Genomic DNA, 21,622 nt, shown 5'->3' with positions numbered 1-21,622 from the left:
CTTTCAAATGCTGCAGCAAGCCGGCATCGGACCACGCATCAAGACCGTCCTCATGAAAGATGCAAGTGGAAATCGCATCACCACTGAAATAGACTGCCTTGAACGCTGGAAAGAGCACTTCAGCAACCTCCTTCATCATCCTCCAGTTCCCACCGAACCCTGTCTTGTTACTGCTGCCAACTCCACGGTCCTCAGTTCCCAAATGTTTATTGAATGTGGTTAAAACAAAAGGTGATGTAACACAGTGGTAGACACGACCCTGTTCACATTTTTTTGGAATGTGTTGCATGCATAAAATTCAAAGTTGGTGACTATTTTCTAAAAACAAAAGTTACCATCTTGAACATGAAATATCTTGTCTTTGTAGGGTATACAATTAAATATAGGTGAAACATGATTTGCAAATCAGTGTATTCTCTTTTTATTTACCGTATTTTCACAACCATTCGGCACACTCACTGTATTTTTGGGCGCAGTCTCAGTAACGGGTGCTATTTCACTTAGACAAAACGCACTGTATTATTGGGCGCAGCCAGAAATGGTAAAACACAAGCCAGTTTAAACATTTGGCATGCATGCACGCATGCTTAAAACACGTTTTTATAAAGGCAAAGGAAGCAAAACTGAGTTCGTTTGTACTTTATTTAGCCATTTTACAATGTACTCACGTTTTTCTCTTCACCTCTTATATGCTCACCCTTCACTCATTGGCGACTGCTACCTGCTAGGGGCGTGCCTTTAGTGTCTTCTTACACGCCCACCCTTCACTCTTTGGCGACTGGTACCTGCTAGGGACGTTCCTTTAGCGTCCTCTTACACGCCCACCCTTCACTCATTGGCGGACTTCTGCATGCTTGTCGTCACTCACTCCGCCTTTTCTCTATATAAACAGCGTGTCGGCCAGAAGCACCCTCAGTCATGCTTTGAAACTCAGCTCATACACTAGATGCTCCGCATTATAAGGCGTCCTGTCCATTTTGGAGAAAATTTATGACTTTTAATGCCTAACTGTCCGTTGAAGTCTGATTTTGTCCTTTTTTTGGCGGCCCCAAACCAAACCGTGATGGAAGAACACAGGATTGATTCGATGACTGCCGTGTAGAACTGACGTAGCACCTCCTGTGGTGGGCCATGCTTCCTCAGCAGCCTCAGGAAGTACATCCTCTGCTGGGCCCTTTTCAGAATGGAGATGGTGTTGACTTCCCACTTCATGTCCTGGGAGACTGTGATTCCCAGGAACTTGAAGGTCTCGACGGTTGGCACAGGGCAGTTGGATAGTGTGAGGGGCAACTGTGGAGAAGGATATTTCCTGAAGTCCACGATCATCTCTACAGTCTTGAGCGTGTTCAGGCCGAGGTTGTATCGGTTGCACCAGAGCTCCAGCAGGTCCACTTGTTGGCGGTACGCAGACTCGTCGCCATCTTTGATGAGATGATGACCGTGGTGTCGTCTGCAAACTTTATGAGTTTGACAGCTGGACTTGTTGAGGTGCAATCGTTTGTGTAGGGGGCGAAGAGCAGTGGAGAGAGGACACATCCCTGTGGGGGTCCAGTGCTGGTGGTGCATGTTGATGATGTTATTACTCCCAGTCTCACCTGTTGTGTCCATCCCGTCAGGAAGCTGAGGATCCACTGGCAGATCGTAGGGGACACAACGAGGTGGAGAAGTTTGGGGGTGAGGAGTTCCGGGATGATGGTGTTGAACGCAGAGCTGAAATCCACAAAGAGGATCCTTGCTTAGGTCCCTGTGCTGTCGAGGTGCTCGAGGATGTAGTGCAGACCTATGTTGACTGCGTCCTCCACAGACCTGTTTGCCCGGGAGGCAAACTGAAGAGGGTCCAGCAGGGGTCCGGTGACGTTCTGTAGGTGGTTCAACTCAGGAAATTTTAATGTCTGTTCTCCGGAAGGCATGATACAAAATACAAAATAATGACAATGATAAAATCATCAATCCTATGCCACATACATGGATCACTGAATGCTTGGAGTTGTATAAGGTGAACAGGACCCTAAGAGCCTTCGTTGCGAACTCGATGAGGTTGTGGAAAACCACACTTGAAGCCAATGGCAAGCCACTTACCCAAGTCTCCATCAAATGTGGCATATACCAAGTCAAGTCAAGTCAACAGTATTTATAGAGCACTTTCAAACAGCCATCGCTGCATACAAAGTGCTGTACATTGAGCGATTTAGCATGCACAATAAACAGTAAGACAAAGCACCAAATAGTAAAATCAAGAACAAATCTAAGTCATCCTGAGTCGAACGCCAAAGAATACAAGTGAGTTTTGAGAAGGGCTTTGAAGATGGGCAGTAAGGAGGCTTGCTGAATGTTCAGTGGGAGATCATTCCAGAGAGAGGGACCAGCAACAGAAAAGACTCGATCCCCTCTGAGCCTCAGTTTAGTTCTTGGTACTTCTAACAAGGACTGGTCCACAGACCTGAGGTGCTGGGCAGCTGTGTAGGGGCGGATGAGCTCAGAGAGGTAAGGTGGCGCGAGATTATTCAGAGATTTGAAAACAAAGAGGAGGATCTTGAAAATAACTCTATAATGAACGGGGAGCCAGTGAAGGGATGCCAGAGTAGGAGTTATGTGCTCCCTCTTAAGAGTGCCAGTCAAGAGGCGAGCAGCGCCATTCTGGACCAGCTGAAGGCGCTTAATGGAGGACTGGCTGACTCCAAAGTAAAGGGCATTGCAGTAATCGAGCCGGGATGTGACAAAGGCATGAATTACTGTCTCAAAGTGTTCATGTGAGAGGAGAGGTTTTATTTTGGCCAGCTGTCTAAGGTGAAAGAAGCTGGATTTAACAACGGCACCAATTTGCCGATCGAGTTTGAAATCACTGTCCAGTTTAAGGCCCAAGTTTGAGACCGTTGATTTCAGATGAGGAGACAGGGGGCCCAAGTCTACAGGATGCAATGTACAAGGGCCACTGGGACCAAACAATATCACCTATGTCTTCTTTTCGTTGAATTTCAAGACATTTTGTGCCATCCAGGTTTTGATTTCTTCCAGACAGGATAGGAGTGGCCTAAATGAGAAGGCGTCTTTCTTGCTCAGTGGGACATAAATCTGGCAGTCATCTGCATAGCAGTGGAAGGGAATACCATGTTTCCTTAAGATGGAACCCAATGGGAGCAGATACAGCGAGAACAGCAGAGGCCCCAAAATTGAGCCCTGTGGAACACCACATGACATGGGAGCAGTGTGTGACTCAGAGTAGCCAAGGCTGACACAAAAGGTCCTGTCAGCTAGATAGGACCTAAACCACTCAAGAGCACTGCCGCCAATGCCCACCAAGTGCTGCAAACGAGTCAGCAGAATACTGTGATCCACTGTATCAAATGCTGCAGTTAAGTCCAATAAAACCAGACACACGTGGTCTCCAGAGTCATTTGCCAGGACGATATCATTAGAAACGCGTAACAGGGCTGACTCAGTGCTATGCATCATCTTGAAACCTGACTGGAAGACCTCCAAGAAGTTATGTTCATCCAAGAAAAGTTTCAACTGCATGTGCACCACTTTTTCCAGAATTTTGGAAATGAAAGGCGGTTCGGAAATGGGCCTGCAACTTGACAGCACATCTGGATCAAGACCAGGTTTCTTGATCAAGGGTTGGACCACAGCATTTTTAAACTGTTGGGGAACTACACCAGAAGAAAGGCTGCTGTTGATGCACCAAGGTGATGCACTCTCCCCACTGCTGTTCTGCATAGGACTGAACCCCCTAAGCCAAGTAATCACCAAGACAGGCTATGGATACCGCCTCAGAAATGGAGCTACGATCAGTCACCTACTCTACATGGATGACATAAAGCTGTATGCTAAGAGCGAAAGGGACATAGATTCCCTGATCCACACAAGCAGGATCTACAGCAGCGACATCAGGATTTCATTCGAGCTTGAGAAATGTAGTCGGATGGTGACTAAGAGAGAAAAGGTAGTCCGCACTGAAGGGGTCTCACTCCCTGAAGGAACAATAGCAGACATTGAGGACAGCTACAAGTACCTCGGTATACCACAATCTAATGGCTACCTCGAACTGGCAACAAGGAAAGTGGCTAGGGCCAAATACCTCTAGCAAGTGAGGCAAGTCCTAAGAAGCCAGCTCAATGGCAAGAATAAGACCCGGGCAATAAACAGCTATGCCCTGCCAGTGATCAGATACCCTGCAAGAATAATAAGGTGGCCAAAGGAAGAGATTCAGACCACGGACGTTAAGACCCGAAAGCTCCTAATCATGCATGGAGGATTCCATCCCAAATCCAGCACCCTGAGACTGTAAGCAAGCCGAAAGGAAGGAGGCAGGGGAATAGTGAGTGTGAGGACCACTGTCGAGGATGAAACATCCAAGCTCAATGAATACATTAAGGAGAAGGCTCCAATGGATGACGTACTCAGAGAATGTCTCAGACAATGGGGAACAGAGGATAAGGCACTGGAAGAGGGACCATCATGGGAGGACAAGCCCCAACATGGGATTTACCACCAGACCATAACTGAAGTGGCTGATCTCAAGAAGTCCTATCAGTCCCTAGAGAGGGCTGGCCTGCAGGACAGCACAGAGGCACTCATTCTGGCTGCTCAGTAGCAGGCCCTGAGCACCAGAGCCATTGAGGCCCAGATATACCACACCAGACAAGACCCAAGGTGTAGGTTGTGCACCTGACATGATCCAACTCATAACTGCAGGGTGTAAGATGCTGGCAGGGAAACCCTACATGGAACGCCATAACCAGGTGGCTGGCACAGTCTACCGAAATATCTGTGCGCATGACTCAGTGCTTTGGCTGTGCCGAGAAAGTCTGTCCAAAAAGGTACAAACAGAATCGGCAACAAAGGACAGCCTTGGCGGAGTCCAGCCCGCACTGGAAACGATTCCGACTTACTGCAGACAATGCGAACCAAACTCTGACATCATTGGTATAGGGACTGAACAGCACTGTCAGGTTGGTCCAAATTGACACTCAAGAATAACCAAAAGGAGGAGACAGGAGACTCGATTCTGGTACCAGGAGGGAACGAGGAGAAGCGTTCGGTTTCAGTTCTCCACACGTAACCCTAACGATCTCCCCCTTCACCTCCTCATTTATTGGGAAAAGCTACTACATAGGTGTGTCCAACCTAAAGGGTGGGGGCTGTTGAACACACACTGAACTTGTTTGACTATGTGTGTGTATGTGAGTGCAATTTACGTATATGTGTGAAAATAGACATAAACATCCCGTTGCAGCTGGTGTTGATGTCTCCATTCACGGTTCAGCCTTGCTCGCTGTTTAGTCTTAACAGTTATCTCTTCCCAGCCACGTCCTCGGAAAGGTGGTTGCGACCCTAACTTCTCACACGGTACAGCAAGCAAAAGTGAGCACATAATGAAGAACATATAATGATTATAGATGTGAGTAAATAATAAAGGATAAATCTTTATTGAAAGCATAAGCGTTCTTCATTGCAGGCAAAGCCAACTAATGATTGCAAGCATAAGCGTTCTTCTTTGCAAGCAAAATCAAACTATACTGACAGGCAGAAGCATTCTTCATTGCGAGCATAAAATGACGACACGAGAATCAACCGAATAATACGTGAATGTATGATTACTAAACAATAATAAATCCAACATTCCCCCCTGTTCATCCTACATTTGCACGTATCATCTCACAGAACCTTCCCGACGGTCTTTATTCAGTGGAGTCAATGCCGCACACGCAAACATAGTTACACCCAGGGGTAGGGAGCAAAACTACTAAAAACCATCTATGACCCCCTGATGCCGAAGCGAAATCACGTCATCATCCGAAGAGGCATAATCAACACCAGAATCACTGCCATCAAACAACAACAGAGGATACATCTCATTCACTTTAGACATCGTGGGCGAGACAGCCGTAGTAATAAGCCGGATAAGCAGCACTCTGATACAGGGAATGCAACAGCATCCACACAACGTCAAGACAGCTGCAAAAAGAGCAAAAGAGATTAGTACATAAAACACCAAATCCTTGTACTCTCCGAAGGCCTTATGCCACCACTCCGCCCAGAAGGACGTATTCACGCCGGAATGGGCCCTTATTTGGCGAGTCAGGGTGCGGAGGCCTCCAATGGCCTTGGCGAGGGCGCCATCAGGCGCGGTGTCGTTAGGTATGAACGTACAACACCGGTCACCAAACATCGCACATACTCCATTGGTCTCTGCCAAGAGCATATCAACCGCGATGCGGTTCTGAAACGCCATCAGGGAGGTGGCCGCCAATTGCTCTTTTATAGCCAAGACGGCTTCTTCAGTAAAATTTCCGAGCCTCTGGACGTTGTAGTGGAGGTAGTTGATCCTGTCAACATTCTTATTAGGGGTAACCCAAATGAAAATGGATTCCCAACCGGCAGCAATCTGGTTAACCAACTTATACTCATCTGGCACGCCACGAGGAACCCCAATTGCGTCTATATAGGTGGGATCGCCATCCCTCCAGGAGGCGTCACGCCGGAACCGGAGAAGGTTACTTCCTGTCATCGACGATAACGCAGCCCCCTGTATATCCTCCGCTGTTGATGGAAACACAGTTACTGGCAAAAGCAGTGATACCAATGCGCAGACACCAGAAAATGAAAAACACTCGCCTGCGATAACCATAATTTGCCTTCAAAATCATTAGAAGTACACTACTTCATCACACCGTATCCGCAGTAACATAAAATAAAAATAAAATAACAAAAGAATGAAAAATAGCTCAACTTTCTGCAGAGAATAACTACATCACCGTTGGGTCATTTTCCTTTTTCCTTTTACCACCAAAGAAAAGATCGTAAACGCATAAAATCACCTAAGAAATGTATTTAAAATCCATATCTGAACCATTACGACCAAATCAATGCACCATTTGAACTAGAAATAAATCAAAAAACGGTTATACATTCAATTTCAGCCGAGCAACATCACCAGAGGAGCACAGTACACAAATCACTTCAATCTCCAAAACAAACCCAAATAAAAAAGTTGTGCTCTTTTCTACCACTCATGGTGTGTTCACTTCTCAATTTTTATTTTTTATTTTCATAATGAGATCGACTAGACCGATTATAAATAAAATACTTTTGCCACCAAAACAAAAAAGTATACAACAATTTGTGCCGCAATGTGTTTCTTCATTTCCCTTCCCCAGATCATCTAGATCACAGGTGTCAAAGTCGAAACCCCATGTACTTATGTGGCCCGTGAAAGCAATTGACGCGCATCAACTGCCATAAACCCTGCTAAAATCTGTACCGAAATGCCCAAATTCTATATGAATAATGTCGAGATTTTGTGATAATTTTGTTACCTGTTAAAACACTCAACCAAACAATAATCGAACAAAATATGACTGGCTTCAGAATTGGCACAATTCATCCATGTGTAGTTGTTAGCAAATAATTTCATCATTGTATTTCTGATATATCATAAAATATAACCATTTAATCAAATTTCTCCGTCGTACCGGCCCATCGAAGGAAGGTGTAACCCCAAAGCGGCCTCAAAGATGAGTTTGACACCCCTGGTCTAGATCTATTTGCAAAATGTAGGTTATTATTTAAAAAAATACATCCCCATTCACATGTGCTAAAGGAGAGCACAAATACCATATAAAAAAGGAGAACAGTCGACCATGTGTTAGTGTGATCATATAACAGGAAATGACATACCACCACGGATATTCTAGCATGTCGACAGAAACACACCCTAAATGAGTGCAAAGGTGTCTTGAAACTTCTTCCGCCGGTCGTTTGATGTTCCCAGTAACTAAAATACTGTGCCCATCGCGTCACCGGACTTCGCTCACCTTCCTCAGTGGATGTTTCTGTCGAGATGACCTTTTCACAATGTCCATCAAACGGTGTGGTCATCAACACTTCAAAGAAACACAATGTTTGTTTTTCATGTTTCGAATCAGAGCCATGTCCGCTGGAACCTGCTGTGGAAAAGCACAATCGTCCTACGGCAATCTCAATTCATTTTTTTTCATTCAAAACATATTGTCAACCGAATCAGCTTAATTTCCTAGTTCACAATTTTGTAGAAATTATCAATAATATATTTAGTCTCCCAAACAATATTTCGAACAAAGAAGAAAACACCATTCTCGTAATATTAACATATAAGTCAATTCAATTTCAATTCAATTTCTTTAATTGAATTTTAACCATATACTTTCAGACTTGCTACCAATCCTGCAGATTGTGGATGGCAGGAGCAATAGTGTCTCAAATAAAATGTGAAACATGCATTCCATTTTATCAATTTTCGACCCATTTTGGAAAAGCCTCAACCAAACCCCCTCATTAATTCAACGAAAACCCTCTACATTATCTGAAATGGAGATGTAGTTCAAAATGTACCGTATTCCAACATTGGTTAAAACCATAGGTTGTATCATGTTTCCGAACCAGAGACACCATTCCCCCTGCCAATGCGTGAAAAAATCCATGACACAAAAAAGAAGTTTGGGTTCACTGCCCAATTTGTTGCCGCATATAAAACAGAAGTGAACTGAACCCAAAACGTTATCATGTTGCTGTTAGTCAGCAAGTCCCCCCTAAAAAAAAGAAATCGCTGCCGTGTGAGCCGCGTAAATATCACAACATGATACAAAAACGAACAACATACGTCACACTGAATTAACAATACTTCACGTGTTATATAACAACCGCAAACCGCAAAATAACTATACAAATCAGTTTTAAGCCAATAAACTGATGAGATGCCGTAATGTAACGGGGCACCAATTTTGAAAAGCGACGCATAAATATGCTCCCGTATATGCTCAAACAGTTTGTGCACAAACTGAAAGTCGCACAAACCTACCTAAATATAGCCCGCAAAACGCGCTTGTTTATATCTAGATTCCTCCCTTCGCCCGTTAAACCGAGATGTACCCAAAAAAACGACCCATCACTATATGAAGCAATACATTCAGTCATTCAATGTCCGATCCGCTTTTATCCTCACGAGGTTCGCGGGGGTGAGTGGAGCTTATTCCAGCCATCTCCGGGCAGTAGGAGGGGGACAACCCGAACCGGTCGACAACCAATTACAGGGCACACAGACACAAGCACAAACACCCAAGCCCATGCTCACACCTAGGGACAATTTAGAGTTTCCAATCAGGCAGTCATGCAGGTCATCTCAATATTAATATGAAACAAATCAACACACACAAAAACGGGAGATAAGATGAGATGAGTTTGTTGTACATCCTCCTACAACCTCTCAAATCACTATTACCTGTTCACATTCCAACAAACAAACAAACAAACACCCATCAGGAAGCCACAACAAAGCAGCACGGTTAAGCACTGTGCATTTTTCCAGCGTTAAAGGGGATCGACATAACAACATAGACACACAAAATAAATGCCAACCATGCAACAAAAAAACGTCATGCTAGTGTGCAACAGCTCATCCCTTTGTTTTTTTTTTTTTTTTTAGCACTCTTCCAGCATGCAGAGTTCACACCATACACTGCTGCCAAAAGGCTTATCTATGCCACAACTGTCTTTGGTAAACACCACCTAGGGTGCGTGATACTCAAAAATGCCACTGTTGACCTTAAAACGTGCAGTCATACTAAGTTAACGAAGCCAATTGTAAATTATTCACACGTGACCCTGAAACGTGCTGATTAAAGCTGGAAGATTTTGCTCTTGTGACAAACGAAATTAGAACTCCAGCCTGTGTATGCACAAATGAGATGTGTCGTAAAATCTGACGGGTTTTTTTATGACTCAAACCAACAAGAATTTGTATGTTCGACGATAGCTTCAACTCTAGTCATTAAATTTCATAATGACGGAAGGCACAACACAATCCACGGATAGCAAAGTTGTAACAGAATTTTCCAAATTCATGAGACAAGACCATCATTCCTCCCACATCAGGAGCCGTGATGGCTCTTCTCAGGCTTCAAGAGAAATGTGCATCTTATGAACGTAATCTAAAAAAAACATTGGAACATAATCGGAACATTCCGGCAATTAGCAGCATAACAGAAGCATTTATAAAACAAATAAGATAACTGAAACCCACAGACATCAACATTCACAAATCATCCAGATCAAGGCCTTCACTGTATACTTACACATTCTACCTCCTCCCAGAAAGTTAACAACGTCCCACACACGTCCACTGGTTACGACTTACAAACAACCATCTAAGCATCTCGTGACCTTCCGGCCCTTTTCAACCTAAACACACGGTGACCTCCCCATTCGTAGCATCACTGTGTCAAACCTCACCTGCCCGTGCCTTTCTTTATTCTCAACATACTCAACTTCCATCATCACCTTACGTCTCACCATCAATATTTTCACTTGCCTGTCACCCACTATAAGTATCCAAAACTCTCTGTGTCACCACACCCATACTCAACCATTTTATTTCTTTACCTGATTTACACATACTTCATGTAGCGCCGGTTGAAATTATGAAGCTGAAGTGGTGTTAGGAATTATAATAAAAACAGTTTCAATTACAAGTACCGGTAATTATAATAGATGCCATACAAATCTTCTACACTGCAAAAGCCAGAAAACAAAACAAACAAGACTCCATGAGTCGCGCCAAGAGTCACGCATATCTACACACCCACACGCAAAGACTAATCCAACACATATTCGCAGACACAACCCTACAGACAAACCAAAATATTCACCTTACTACCGCTCACAACCAAGTTAAGCACATCCAAACTTTTAATTTTGTCATCCGCGAGAAGACTTCACTGCATCCAAATATCGATACAGTATACACCATCAATTTACTGTCAAACAAGCCGCCATCCAAACTTGTTGCTCCTCAGCTCCATTTAGATGATATGATTTTCGCAGATCCTCCATTCCCTGGACAAATTGTACCACGTCAATTTTATGTGATGTAATGCCGTCTACGGCTTTTTTTACATCTTCTTGTGTCCATGTTCTATAAACAAGAATGACAGGCGACTCATCTTTTATGTCTGGATTTGCAACTTCAATCATGGGAAAAGCGTCTCGTACCTCACTCCCGGATGAGTCAACCTTCGTCGCAGCAGGGGAAAAAACACTACTCCAATTTTTTGAAAATTCCACTCCCAAATCTCCTTTTCCCCTGGTGGCCATCGGATGGCCCCCTCTGTAAGAGGGTGGAGAGGATGGTGGAAAAGGAGGAGATGTCGGAAGAGTCGGATATAACGGTGGTGTATTTTTCTATCCACGTATCTAAATGTTTTATCTTCTAAGGACATTGGCTCTCTACGAATCTCCAGTCCTTACATGTTAACTTCTTTTTGGAATCACCTCTCTCCACGGTCTTACTATTATGAACCCCCATTTGCGAATTAGGCGGTGGAACTTTGAGAATTTGAGAATTTTTTGTTTAGAGTCAGCGATTTACCTAGGGTAACTAGGCTGACTATTCCCTTGAACAGGGTGGCAATTTCTCCGACTGAGGTAATTTCCAACCTTCTACCACCACGGTGGCGGGAAATTCTTGCCTCTGCTTCCTCAGACAGTTGCCACAACAAATGTCCTGTTCAGATGAGGTAGCGAACCTCCACTCACACAGTTACACAGTCATACATTTATGCGCATTTAATTTGGTTTTATCCTATTACCTTGACCAGAGGTAACGCACTATATAGACATTATTATTATAAATGTCCCCACTTTGGGACGAATAAAGGATATCTTATCTTATTTATACCCGGGGTTTAACACACATTATTTACACACGGAGTTTAAGCACGTGCAGGACACCGTCGCCCTCATCAGTTTAGAGACTTGCACGGTCTGTATGCCTGATAGGGACTAGTATGGCTCAGGGCTTTGCGGCTTAAAAAGACCTCGTCTTTTTGCCGGCGCGCAAACACTCAATCACCGTTGAAAGAGTTCCTTCTCAACAAACCCCTCTCAGGCTCACACAGGGTCTCGAACCAAGCGTTCGAACCAAACTACAACACCTGCCCTGAGAGTGTTTCAATTGAAAACAGGTTTAAAGACCCCGACCTCCGTCTTTACAAACCCGGCGCGCAAACACTCCTCGAGTGTCGATGCGGAGTTTAAGTACGTACAGGACACCGCCGCCCTACTTACCAAGAGTAGTCCTCTCTCCTCTGGGATTCGCTTCAACCCTCAGCCCCCAGACGAGGAGCCGAAACCCAGTCCCAGAAAGGGTGTCTTTGCCGTGGCCACGGTCTTCCTGGCCGTCGACTCAGCGTCTGGAGGCGTCAGGTATGTTGCGATCCCGGACGAGCCCCCAAAAATGTCAGGTTGGTCCAAATTGACACTCAAGAATAACCAAAAGGAGGAGACAGGAGACTCGATTCTGGTACCAGGAGGGAACGAGGAGAAGCGTTCGGTTTCAGTTCTCCACACGTAACCCTAACGATCTCCCCCTTCACCTCCTCATTTATTGGGAAAAGCTACTACATAGGTGTGTCCAACCTAAAGGGTGGGGGCTGTTGAACACACACTGAACTTGTTTGACTATGTGTGTGTATGTGAGTGCAATTTACGTACATGTGTGAAAATAGACATAAACATCCCGTTGCAGCTGGTGTTGATGTCTCCATTCACGGTTCAGCCTTGCTCGCTGTTTAGTCTTAACAGTTATCTCTTCCCAGCCACGTCCTCGGAAAGGTGGTTGCGACCCTAACTTCTCACACGGTACAGCAAGCAAAAGTGAGCACATAATGAAGAACATATAATGATTATAGATGTGAGTAAATAATAAAGGATAAATCTTTATTGAAAGCATAAGCGTTCTTCATTGCAGGCAAAGCCAACTAATGATTGCAAGCATAAGCGTTCTTCTTTGCAAGCAAAATCAAACTATACTGACAGGCAGAAGCATTCTTCATTGCGAGCATAAAATGACGACACGAGAATCAACCGAATAATACGTGAATGTATGATTACTAAACAATAATAAATCCAACAAGCACGTATCAGGGGGTTCGGTACCACATTAGTGATGGGAATTCCGGCTCCTTTTAGAGAGCCGCCTCTTTTGGATCGGCTCCCTAAAAAGAGGGCTCCCTCTTTTTAGTGGTCAGCTCCCAATGGCTCCTCAGTTTTTTTGTTGCTTAAATTAATTTAATACCAAAAATAACGTAATATTATGTGTAAAATGAAGTACTAATGCAAAAAATAGACATTATATCAAATATTTATTATTTATATGGCTTTATTTATATTCTTCTGAACATACTCAACATGGAGTGCTACAAAAATAAAAACAAAGTACAAAGACCCATCTCAAAACAAGGTCGTCAAAAATTTCCAATCTCTGAATGTGTATATTTATAAGCTTTTATCTATTTACAGTAAAATATAAGTAAGCTTTGAATACCACACAACAAATTATAAATTAAAATTTGTAAAACAAAAAGAAAAAAAGCAGCATCCAGGTAAAGGTTTTAGCTTGTCTTTAGCGAAGATTGGCATGAAGAAAAACCAAGTGCCTCAGCTTTGATCCTGTTTCTCCTCTCTCTTAATATTTGCCCTGTTTTGGAGAAGATTCTCTCTGAGGGGACAGATGTTGCGACAACACACAGCCAACACAAAATGGATGAAAATCCCTTGCAATCATTTTACCCAGTTCCTCGTCAATTGTGTTCTGTTTTGCTGGTTTTATAGCTTTTTGCATAAAGTGGCTCATAGAGCTCTGGGTTGTACATCTAGGCAGTTGTGACATTGCAGCAGCAACAGTTACAGACACACTAGCACCTTCATTAATAGCTGGTTCCCTTGCTTGTCTTTTCTCTTCAAATTGTACTGATGGGTGGACATTTCTGATGTGCCTGTGCAGGTTATTTGTGGAGCCTGATCTATGGGATATTTTAACCTTGCACAGTCTACACGCTGCCTTTGAACTATCAATTAAATTGAAATGAGTCCATATTTCACTGCATTTCCTATCCATTTTCTCACCTTTCCACTTTCCACCGTGTTGTTTTTTTTCACTAACTAGCTCTCTCGTCTCCTCGTCTGTCTTGTTCGTGCTGCTCAGTGTGCTGCTGTGTGTGTCTCTTCTCTAACCCCTCCTCCTTCTCTAAACTGCAGTGCGCGTGTGTGTGTGTGTAACCCTCCCCTTCCGGCTCCCATCGTTCACTTCAAAGAGCCGGCACTGGGAGCCGGCTCGTTCGCGAACGACACATCACTATACCACATACTACCGAAGCACCCCCACACCCCCACAGAACTCTCCGAGGGACACGGTCGAACGCCTTACCAAGTCCACAAAGCACGTGGCTTGACTTCCCGATGGACCCTCCTCTCCAGCACCCCTGAATATACCTTACCAGGGAGGCTGAGGAGTGTGATCCCTCTGTAGTCGTAACACACCCTCCGGCCCCCCTTTTTAAAAAGAGGGGATAGCATCCCAGTCTGTCAATCCATAGGCACTCTCCCCAGTGACTATGCAATGTTACAGAGGTGTGTCAACGATGATAGCCCCACAACATCCAGAGCTTTGAGTAAGTCCGGGTGGATCTCATTCACCCCTTGGGCCTTGCCACCGAGGAGCTTTTTAACCACATCAGTTCCAAGTGTGCCCCTTGCACACTTTGATCACCTGCATGGACTCTGAGTCAGTTTCTGCTTCTGCAATGTCAAAGATTGTGCTTCTCTCATTCAGTGAATTTAAAGGAATTGAGAGGCGCCGCTTCCATTGGTTGGTGAAGCTGGTCAGTTGGGTTCACGCCCACAACAGCGCAACCCAACTGTTTCAGAGATATGGTTCGACCAACATGTCAAAAGAAAGAAAAGTCGACCCATGACCACGCGTTGTGCTAAACTTGCACCGGTCATGAAAATAGAGCCCATTAGAAGAGAGTGGCTTCAGTTGAGCCAATGAGTATGTTGAATTACCAGTTGCATTTGACTAAATGATTTGGCTCAGTTTCATGTAATCTCTGAAGATAAAGAGCCACATGCCAGAAATGGTTCAACATTTATGATACTTTGTGCTTGACCTGACTGGAAGCCACATATATTTATCACTTCAAAAACATTTTCGTTCTGCCACCGACTGTTTTGTTTACCTTTCTCTACGCACAGCTGTCTGTTTTGTTTGTGTTGTGTAGCTGTCTGTTTCACCACCCGCCCCCACTCTCTCTTTCGATTGCTCGCACTCATTTTCACTCTCTCTCTCTCTCTCTCTCTCTCCCTGCCGTAAACACAACAGCAAAGTGTATGCCAGAGAGTGGGAGACAAACAATCAGAGAGTCAACAGCGCGACAATACACAAGGGAAGGTGCTGGGCGGGGCTGCAAAGATGCGCAGCCAATCAGCTCACGGGATAAATCTGTCGAAGTCGCTCCGGGAACCAATCATGTGGACATTCATGTATGAAACCTCTGAGTCATTCGGCATTTCATTCTGAATGCAGTACTTCGGGAAAAAAATTAGATGTAGTGAAGCTGCAACAAATTAAGATTGAGCAAGGGATAACTGTATTAGTTTTAGGGATGGGCGAGTACAGATACCTGGTATCGTCATCAGGCCCTGATACCCGGATTTAGTACCAGCAACGTATCATTCGCTCTCTTTGGACCATTTTATGATCAAGAGCAAAAGCCATACATGTCTGATGCCCATTACGATGCAATTTCTGTAAGTGTATGAATAGAACTAGAAAAAGATCATTGTTAATTGCTCAAATTTTGTGCAGTTTTCAAGGAAAATACTACACTGGGATATATAGACCTTTCTTTACATTTTTTTTCTGTTCATTTTATGGATCAAAAGTACAAGTGGGATCAGTATTTGGTCTTCGTATCGGCGACTACTGAAGAGTTGAGAGTCGTACAGGTACTGTTCTGAACTAAAGTGGTATCGACCATGGCTATTTTGTTGTCCCCCGATACCCTCACAAAATGTAAAAATGTATGCATCAGTTCTTATATGTTTGCGATAGACTTTATCAGACATGCAAGGGTACTGGATACACTCTTGTGCATTCGCAGGCCTGGAGGCAAATCCTTCCATACACAGCAAAAATCCTGAGAAAATGCTGAGACTGGAGTTCTGCTGACTTGTGTGTATCGCTGAAGAGGCTGTAATCATGCCGGAGCACAGCAAATCACCTCTATTGCCACCATCAGCACCTTTGCCACTATTAGCATCAATCTGTCGGTCCGTCATCTGTCTGTCCATAGTAAAAAATACCTCCTTGTCATCTGACAAAATGGAGTCTCAAAGTAGAATCTGATGAATTTATTGATCTCTAAACACAATTATCGAGTGGCACATGTACTATCCAAAACAAAAAAAGACCTTTAGACAAAAACAAATCCTTTACAACTTGGATACTTTTGGCCCTAATTAAGCGTGCCTCTTTTGGTTGATGTTCACTTGCTGTTTTTTTTTTCTTGAAACGTCACTGAAAAAAAAAACGACTAGTCACATTTACTTTGGAACACCCAAGGCACCTGTAGTGACTTCTATATACGTAATTCACCACCAACTGCAAACGTGTGAATGCAATGTTTCATATGCGTGTCAGAGAGTTCACGATTTGGTAACGGGGTAGACATAATTGCAGTCCCTTTAAGGACCGCCATGTTAGTCTGCTTGTTTCTATGGAAACTGACTTTCGGCGGGTCTCGGGTGGCGCGGGAAGTTTTGCTGCTGTGTGTGCTAATAAAAAAAATGACACACTCTCTCGGAGTGCGAACGTGAGAAATTGTCGCTTTCTTCGCGTTGCTACAATTTCCACATACCCCTAATAAATATAAACTAGCTTCTTGCCTGATCCGGATATGCCTGAAATACATTATCCTTAAAATATTCCAGGCTGTGAGGAGTGTGCTTCCAACACTTTTATGTGAAGCAAAAGTTGTGTGTATAAGTGCTTTTGTTACACCCTCAAAAAACACACCGGACAGTTTCTTGCTTTTTAAGATAAGTCGCAAGGTATTCAAAATATTGCTTCTCTCAATGAAAATGACACAAGTTACAAATAAGGCACGAAAAAGAAACGGTTTGTTCTCAGGGGGCACTTTAGGGATGATCACAAAACGGATGAGTAATGTGCACTCCAATCCTAAAAGGACCAAGGACAATCTGAGTACAAGTAGGGTAGTGACTGGCCTTGACTGTCGTGAAAGTATTTCAGTCTCTAATGTTTAAAGTGCTTGAAACAAATTGAAGTCCTAAAACTGCAACACTTGCAGGACCATGCATATGTTCAAGCCACCCAATCTTCATCTCAAGGCCAAATCTGTTAAAAATAAAAATGGTGAAATCATCTTTTGTACTCACCAAAATGGATTAGACACCAAGAAATATGTAACAGATGAGAGAATAATATTGAAACAATGGCCTGTGTTTGCGTGGACAGGTGTTATGTACAGTTAAACCTCGGTTTTCGTCCACAATCCGTTCGAAGAAGGCTGTTCGAAAACCGAAACCTCGCTCGTTTTAAAACAAAAATGTTTACTGAACACGTCTGCTTACAATGGAAAGCAAGACGAGGAACGTCACTTCCTCGTCTGCCCGAGGAAGCGTCACTTCCTCGTGTAAGGAGGGCGAGAGGAGTCAAATGGTGCATTCAAGTGCGCTCAGTTTGTTCGAGAACCGAAATTTGTTTGTCATCCGAGGCATAAAAAATATTGAACAATTTGGTTGAAACCCGAATTGGTCGAGAACCGAGACGTTTGAAAACCGAGGTTTAACTGTATCGTGAATACTGTTCTGAACTTACCAAAAGGTTAACTGTGAGAAACTAGCACAGGAACCACACGCAGACACAATGAACCCAGAAGGATTTATTTGCCAGGAGTGGGACAGGTCAAGGTGCGCTCAGTTTGTCCGAGAACCGAAATTTGTTCATCATCCGAGGCATAAAAAATATTGAAAATTTTGGTCGAAAACCGAATTGGTCGAGAACCGAGACATTCGAAAACCGAGGTTTAACTGTATCGTGAATACTGTTCTGAACTTACCAAAAGATTAACTGTGAGAAATGAGCACAGGAACCACACGCAGACACAATGAACCCAGAAGGATTTATTTGCCAGGAGTGGGACAGGTCAAGGTGGCAGGAAGTGAATGGAAGTCAAAGTGACCAATTCAAGGTGTGCAGGGCATAGGAGTTTAACGGCTTGGCAAAAGCAAGTGTGGCAGAAAGATCACTGATGAACTGGCAACGGGTGGCTGTTCCAGCTAGCTTTTATGCTGCAAGTGGCTGATGAGCTGAATACTCTGAGGTTTGTAACGCTAGTGGTTTTAGCAGAGCTGAGCGGACCAAAAGTGTCCTGCTTTTTTTTTTTGTTTGTTTTTTTTTAAACCCTATGGCAACATGCAAATCAGCACATTTACGGCGCATATTTTCATCCACATCTACGAGACGCATCAACCGTACATAAATGATTAGTGTTACTGGCAACTTTATAGTATAGCGGGGAGTGTAGCGGTACATAAAAGTGACTCCTGAGGCATAAGAAGTGATGAAGTTTTGAATGGGACCTTGCAAGCTAGTCAGCAGTTACCAGCCAGCAGCTCTGGCGAGGACTCTCAGCTGCTTTCCGTTATGTCCGAAGGCATGTATTCGTCCAACATAACGGGATCCAAATCGTTCTCTAATTCATCATTTTTGCCGTCGTGATTACGAGACGATTCCAACGAATCGCTGACGTGTGCTCGGCGTCGGCCATGCGAAGCAATGTAGCCTCTTTGCCGTCATCGCTGGAAGTCGCCGGGGAGACGATTTGTGGGCGATGTGGGGCATCGGGAGGCACAAAATGCTCTGCCAAGCGATGATCGCTGACGTGGAGCAAGTTCATCTTCATCAGATGAACTCGAAACTCGGCGTGAGCTATGCAGGCTGCGTGTAGCACGCCATGTTTGTGCCGGCCGACGGGTGCCGCTTTCGATTAGTGACCGAAGCGTCATTTTCTCTTTCACACAAACACCATCTCCTTTGTTATTTTGTTTCGAGGACGCTTTTATACCGGAAAAACAATCCTTTTTACTTAGTTATTTCGTTGCTAGTTGCTAATGTTCCAATCTACTATCCACATACGCCCCTCCCGAAGCGTCATTTTCTCTTTCACACAAACACCATCTCCTTTGTTATTTTGTTTCGAGGACGCTTTTATACCGGAAAAACAATCCTTTTTACTTAGTTATTTCGTTGCTAGTTGCTAATGTTCCAATCTACTATCCACATACGCCCCTCCTTCACTGTACGCCCTTTCTACTACTTCTGCGGCGTGATCCTGGTTGATTTTTGCACCACTGCCACCCAATGGCCATTTTTTTGTTATTTAACATTGCCATCAAGCTTAATCCTGTGGTGAGAAGTTGCATCAGACTCTCTTGCACCCTCCCCCATGAAAACACGTGATTGACGGATTAATACGTCATGGGGAGGGAACGGCTATGCACTAATTGACATATTTATACGTCAAAGGGTGTAATTGAGTTAAAAACAGTTTCGCTGATTAGTGGTTCATTAACATTAGCAAGAGTTACATGAGGCAATGGCGGCAAATTGCCATGCTACACCTTTTGCTCAATACCACAATCAGCATGCAGAAATATTACCAAAACACTACACACATCATTTTTACCATACTACATCAAGATTTATTTAGGCAGGATTATGTGCGATGGTTCAGAGAGAAAACAGATTGCCTCAGATAACGTTAGCTAATGATGTCCAGACACATCTACAAAATCGTTAGCCAAGCGATGAGCAAAGCTATCCCTGACATGTGGACAAACCTGCTCTTCTTAAAACATTCCCTAGATCATTCTAAACACTTCAATGATATCCCAAAAATGTTAAAATTAGTTTAGCTTACTTATGGCAGGTTAACATTAGCAAGGTTGAACTTTGGCAGAGTACTATTGTAGAGAATCCGGCAGGATAAATGCAACTTTTTATCGCGAAGTAATTTAATAATGACACTTAGCTGAATAAAGTGTATCTCTCTCCAACAAGTCGTCCGACTGTAAGGACCAGCTGGATGCTCCTGTTCCTTTGATTGGCTGAAGTGACTGACACATGCCACTTTCGCGTGTTGGTCAATGAGCATGCACAGACAAACTAGATTCCAGTGTAGTAAAATATACTGAGAGTTTTTTGTTTTATTCGTCATGTCTATTAATCGTGTATATATTATGAGTGAATGTTGAGTGAAGTAAATGTTACTGTTGATGTTTTGAAGATTTTTGTTTTGTCACATGTTGTTTGTTGTTTCATCATGTGGACCTGGTATGGACTGTTTTCAGTGTTTTTTGGCCACGACATTCGTCAAAGGAGAAGTATCTGTGCTTGGTGGTTGCACCTTCACCCCTGTACCAGCACAGATTGTGATTGGGAGGAATGTCGGTGCTGGACAGACCTGGGGTGCTTGTGTTTTTTGCGCCTGTAATGAGCAGCACTTTTCACAAGCCCGATTTGGGCAGTGGAGATGTCGGCGTTGGTGCGGCTGGATGGATGGCTGCTGAAGTTGAGGATGGGGAGAGAGGAGCGTTGGCCCAGAGCGTATTACACAATTAATTTAAGTTGTCATCAAAACCGAATTCTTAGATGTAGATGTTATTGAGTAGATATAATTTATTATTGAGTAGATATAATTTATTAGACCAAAAAGTTGGTTTCACAGTGTACTTTCACTGGCTGAATAGTTGATCTTTAAAATGAACAGTATTTCTTGGTTTTGGACCAAGATAAACAAGCTTTAAATCCCACTGCAGATGGAAACAAATCTGGGATTTGCAACTTGTTAGATATTTGTGAATATTGATGAGTACCTTTCATGAATGCATCAAACCTCCCCAAATGCATCTCCCTTCACCACACAATTGTTCAAATACAAATCGCCATATTTGTAAACTGTCAAAAAGTATAACTAAATGAAGTCAGGGTTGTTTTGTTAACAGCTTAGTGAGATGATAATAATATTAAAAAGATAAAATATTAAAATTAAATTAATCATGACTTATACTGTTAAGGAATTATTCTGCTAGAAGTAGTAGTAGAAAACTGTTGAGGAATTTACATTGCTATGAGAACTATTGGTACCGGGCTCTGTCCCGAACATCCGTTGCTTAAAAATTGGAAGGTAAACAAAGAATTGGAATGAAACAAAGAATGTAGGGTGAATTGGGGTCCTATTTCCCCTTGAGTGCAGCCCCCAAGTGTCTTCTTTTGCGTTCCCCAATTCCTGAAGGCTGTCAAGTTCCCCTGAGGAGGTACTCTTATCTCGAGATTTGTGCACAACAGATGTGGTCTGTACTTTGTCAAAATGCCAAGATCGAACTTTGCTTGACTTTCTTTGTTTCTTATTTTTACATAAGGGGAAGGACTGCCCACCCCTAATTAACATAATTAACATACTATGCCTATATATGTGTGACTGTGGTTGCTCGGGGCTTCCTAATGAAATCTGAGACTCACAGGAGCCCGAATCGATTCGTGTTGCGTTGTGATAAAGTGAAGAAAAGACAACGTGGTGTTGGGTCTTCTTCCACCTTATAGAGAGATAAAATAAGCTGTAACCAAGGAGGACCAAGAGCAAATTGACAGCTCCCATTTCTCAACAATACTAATTTGAGTACCGGTAGCTTGCTTAAAGTGACAAATTTAATTTTTGGACTA

The 21,622-nt window shown here is 43.5% G+C and overlaps 1 protein-coding gene across 2 annotated transcripts in view; it reads right to left on the bottom strand.

Moving 5' to 3' along the window:
- Positions 1–521: 521 nt before the first annotated feature.
- Positions 522–21,622, bottom strand: part of LOC127614447 (uncharacterized) — a 197,190-nt gene continuing 176,089 nt past the window's right edge. The window contains exon 3 of one of the 2 annotated variants that reach the window (XM_052085771.1): positions 522–682. The gene's annotated coding sequence lies outside the window, so the exon portion shown is untranslated. The remainder of the gene's footprint in view (positions 683–21,622) is intronic. The other variant, XM_052085772.1, reaches the window with a different exon arrangement.

Source organism: Hippocampus zosterae, chromosome 14, assembly GCF_025434085.1.
Source record: "Hippocampus zosterae strain Florida chromosome 14, ASM2543408v3, whole genome shotgun sequence".
In the NCBI taxonomy this organism is placed as follows: domain Eukaryota; kingdom Metazoa; phylum Chordata; class Actinopteri; order Syngnathiformes; family Syngnathidae; genus Hippocampus; species Hippocampus zosterae.
Note: the sequence above shows the minus strand (reverse complement) of the source record. Positions and strands in the feature narration are given on the sequence as shown.